Source organism: Clupea harengus, chromosome 9 (assembly GCF_900700415.2).
Source record: "Clupea harengus chromosome 9, Ch_v2.0.2, whole genome shotgun sequence".
NCBI lineage: Eukaryota > Metazoa > Chordata > Actinopteri > Clupeiformes > Clupeidae > Clupea > Clupea harengus.
Window position 1 is genome coordinate 3,739,942 of NC_045160.1, and position 5,000 is coordinate 3,744,941.

Sequence of the window (5,000 nt, forward strand, 5' to 3'; positions counted from 1 at the left end):
TCTCTTCTCTCTCTCTGGTGTGTGAAGCCATAAGATGATGAAAAAGACAAACCTTCGACCACTCACACTATCAGATTAACCTGCTCTAATCCTCCATTTTGGATGATGACTATGAGAACATACAGTGTAGGTCTAATCATGGAGTTCTACTGAAGTGGGTGTGTGGTACTGCGGGCGTGTGGAGCATCCTCTTGCTGCACCACTCGGCTGTATGTGTTTATTCACATGTTTAGGTAAGGTGTTTGCCAAGGGTCTACCATCAAGCTAAAAGGGAGTGTACTCATGACAGCACATCTGTGTATGTATGTGCCTGTGGGGGTATGCATACATAAGTGTCTGTTTGTGCATGTGTGTGTGTTGTTTATGTGTATTAGTATATATGTGTGCATGTTGTGTGCACACGTGTGACTGTGTATGTGTGTGATGGTGTGTGAGTGCGTGTGTGCGCGCGTGCGTGCGTGTGAGTGTGCGTGCGAGTCTGCGTGTGAGTGTGAGTGTGAGTGTGCGTGTGCGTGTGCGTGTGAGTGTGAGTGTGCGTGTGCGTGTGAGTGTGCGTGTGAGTGTGTTTGTGAGAGAGTATGAGAGAGTATGAGTGTGTATGTGTGTGATGGTGTGTGAGTGCGTGTGTGCGCGTGAGTGTGAGTGTGTTTGTGAGAGAGTATGAGAGAGTATGAGTGAGTGTGTGTGAGTGGTGTGTGTGTGTGTGTGTGTGTGTGTGTGTGTGTTGTGTGGTGTTGCGTGTGTGTAAGTACCTGTGGTATGTAGTTGCGTCTCTCCTGGCAGACGGCGTGGAACCAGGCCAGGCAGAAGAGGGCCTGTGCGCGGGACAGCAGCCCCCCCTTACTGACCTGCTCTGGGCTCCAGGACTCATATGTCCTCAGCAGGTTCTTCAGCCCTGGAGGAGCCTGATAGGACAACACACACAGAGAACAGGGTGAAGTGTGTGTGTGTGTGTGTGTGTGTGTGTGTACGGACAAGTGCCCACTTCTGAATCTGAATCTAATCCTTGTAACTCATGAGTCATCTCTGAGTTTGTGTGTGTGCGTGTTCGTTGTCAATCACACACACACAAACACACTCATATATTACACACACAACGTCAGACAACTGCCCATGCATACTCACATTAAATATATACCCAAAGGGCATGCACTAGTAAACAAGCATGCACACACACACACACACACCACACACACACACACACACACACACACAGCCACACACACACACACACACACACACACACACACCACACACACACACACACACACACAACACACACACACACACACACCACACACTCTCACACACACACACAATCCCATCTCTGTGCCTTGAGGGGCCGTTTATGGAGTCCCAGTCTGTGTCATTATCCTGTCTTCTCTCTCTGACCGATTCACATCAGAACACATTTGCCTGTTTGGTACCGGCCCAAACATCACACACACACACAACACAAGCTATTTACACGCCCCACATCACTGAGTCAGACTTCCAGCGCCTTGCCATACACTAGCTCACAAATGGAGAGAGTAAAAACAACAGAGGGAAAAAAACGTGATGCCATTTCATGGTGGCCTATTATTTGTGGGTGGGGGCAAGACAGCGGACACGATCACATATGCAGGACTTCTTCCATCTAAATCACTCCCTGGTGTGCCTACCCCATGATACAGATCATTTTCGTGTGTGTGTGTGTGTGTGTGTGTGTGTGTGTGTGTGTGTGTGTGTGTGTTATGTGTTGTGTGTGTGTGCCTACCCCATGATACAGATCATTTTCGTGTTTGTGTGTGTGTGTGTGTGTGTGTGTGTGTGTTATGTGTTGTGTGTGTGTGCCTACCCCATGATACAGATCATTTTCGTGTGTGTGTTTGGGGAGGCGTGGAAATTGCTTGCGAGAGCTTCACACAGAGGAGCGCAGAAGAGAACCGAAGAGATGGTTCCAGCCATCCGAGGCAGCTGGAGAAGACAATTCCCATGAGCCACCACAGGGAAGTGAGCACACTATATGTTTTGGCTTGTGGGAGGGCACTCACCATGACGACCGTGTTCAGAGCTAAACTGTGGAGCAAAAATGATGAGTTTGTGCAGAAGTACAAAGTGTTGAAATCCGCACAGAGGAGCACATGAAAGAAGTGCTGCTCAATGATGGGGGAAGAGGGACGAGAGCCTTCTGTGTACAAATGCAAATGGGAATGTTAACAAAAGGAATGTTTTCCGAACCTTCTGTGATTTCAATAAGATGCACTTGTATGGGCACACTTCAGTCCACCACGTCTTTTAAGAAGAAGAAAAAGAAAAAAAAAAGTAACCGGTTTCTTTCAAGCCCGGAGCCTAAGTACACAGCCTTCAGGAAATTGAGAATTATGAAGCTGAATCACACCGAACTGAGAACGAACGGAAAGAATAAGTGTCATTCTGATTCATAGGCGGCATGTGGAGATCGACTGAGACGCTGAGAAAGAGAGACAGCAATGAACGGTGAGAGAAACAGGAAGAGAGAGGAAAAGAAAGAAAGAGAGAAAGAGAGAAAGAAAGAAAGAAAGAAAGAAAGAAAGAAAGAGGTTATGGTAATGATCGCCTGTGTTGACGCAGGCAGCTTTGACGGTGTTGTATTGTTTGTATTGTTTTTGTTTACGCAGGTTTCAGGAACACAGCGCTCCTTTGTCTCAGGTACAGAGTCATGATATTAAAATGAGTCAAGCCGGACCACACACACACACACACACACACACACACACTGCCCACTCACTTAACATGCAAATATAACCCACGCCCTCCTCATCATCTTTCGAGCCTAAAGATGCAAAACAGTGACGCACACACAGATGAGAAGGAGGGAGGATGTTAAGTAATCTGCTCCAGGTGGTATAGCTTTGCATATGTATTTGTCTGTCGTCACCAGCGAGTTTATGCCTCCTCAGATTAAGTGGATGTGGGCCCTTTTCTTATATTTGTGTATGCCTGTGATGTAAGTGTGCCTTATTACATGGACATGGCTATTCTTTTGTGTGGGTTTGCGCGCTTCAGTGTGTGTGTGTGTGTGTGTGTGTGTGTGTGTGTGTGAGTGTGTGTGTGTGTGCTTGTGTGTGTGCTTGTGTGAGTGTGTGCGTGTGTGTGTCTGTGTGTGTGTGTGTCTGTGTGTCTGTGTGTGTGTGTGTGTGTCTGTCTGTGTGTGTGTGTGTCTGTCTGTGGGAGTGTGTGTTTGTGTGTCTGTGTGTGTGGTGTGTCTGTCTGTGTGTGTGTGTGTCTGTCTGTGGGAGTGTGTGTTTGTGTGTGTGTGTGTGTGTGTGTGTGTGTGTCTGTGTGTGTGTGTGTGTTTCTCTGTGTGTGTGTGTGTGTGTGTGTGTGTCTGTGTGTGTGTGTGTGTTTGTGTGTGTGTGTGTGTTAAGTCTTTCCTCGCCAGTAGGCTACCTGCTCTCTCTTACACCTGGACTCTTACTTTGACACCACATGGCCAAAAGCGTCCATCCACGGGTGATCTCTGAGACGCCTGGTCAGAAGGAAATCAGACAGAGCACACGGGGGAGCACCTCTGCATCACTGGACACCGCCAGAAAAGAAGCCCCACTGAAACCTCACGTGTACAGCCTGGCCAAAAGCGCCACACTGACAGACAACAATGCACCAAATATCATGATCCAAACCTCATAGGATCCATGTTGTTCAGGAAATGCGAGCACCGGTGTCGCTGCATAAAGCGGGTTCATTTTCCTTGATGAAAGCTCATTTAGGATTTGGGTGAGAGGATCACTCTCTCTGAGGATAGATACACTCTCAGTAGCTAGCATCACCATGGGGTTGAATCTACAATTAAAATATGGCTTTTATCCTGCAGCAAAGACACGCTGATTTCCATTAAAAGAAAAAGGCTGACGACTCTCTTCATATCCCTGAACAAAAAGGATTAGAGCTGCCAAGTCAACACGCTGAACATAAACTTTACTGTCATCGACAAGAAAAATAACAACAATAAATACACAATGGACACATCTGAGGCTGAAATACTAATGCTAGCAGCTAACGATGTCCTGGCAGAATACACCAACAACACACATCACCCTGTACCCATTTGGGGAAGGCAACAAGCCGCACTGCTTTTCAATACTGAGTGGTTATGGAAGCAGGGGGGGAAAGGGGGGGGGGGGGTGCAGGATCAATCAGGGCAGGAGGTGACATGATAACGTTTAAAATGCAGATGTTGCCTGTTCCTGGATCAGTGCTGCATCCCTTCACAATGGGAAGGGGCGAGAGTGATGCTTGGAAACACAAACCAGGGTGACGGCACTGCTGGTGGAAATAGGAGTCATTACTGGGGTAGTCAAATTCAAGGGTCAAAGTAAAAAAAAAAATCAAAATCAGACATATTCCTAATGAGCAGATACTTCCAGTGTTACAGTGTGGTTCCCCATTTGTATTCAGGAACAAGCTGTGAGAGAATCGCAAAAGCCAAGGACCTCTGCATTCATTCTGTTGGACTTGTCTAAAGCCTCTATTGTTTTGAACCATGTGCTCTCGAGCCATATCCTTCAAGTCTATGGCTTTCTGATGAACCTCCCTCCTGTGTGGGATGGAGTGGCTTTGTGTGAGGAGGGGGGAGGCCAAGGCCGTGTCCTGACTCCACTGCTTTTTTAATGGCTTTCTGATTTGTGTGGTGTCCTCACTCCACCAGAAGGCCACAGCCCCACAGTGCTACAGAGGTGTCACCACAAACATAAACATCTGCAGACCCCAGGATGTCATAGAGGAATTGTCACGCACAGCAAGAACTGTACTATGCTGGCCATTGCTTGGTACGTATTGATCTATTGATAATAACGAGGAAGTGTTATTGAAAATAGTGGACTACCAAGCTGGCAACCACGTGTGTGTGTGTGTGTGTGTGTGTGTGTGTGTGTGTGTGTGTGGAGGTGGGGGGGGGGTTGTGATGTGTGTGTGTGTGTTGTGATGTGTGTGTTGTGTTGTGTGGGTGGGGGGGGACGTGTGTGTGTGTGTGTGTG

General features: G+C 47.5%; 1 pseudogene; it reads right to left on the reverse strand.

Moving 5' to 3' along the window:
* The window catches only part of LOC116221791, a 68,065-nt pseudogene that overhangs the window by 54,689 nt on the left and 8,376 nt on the right, over window positions 1-5,000 (reverse strand).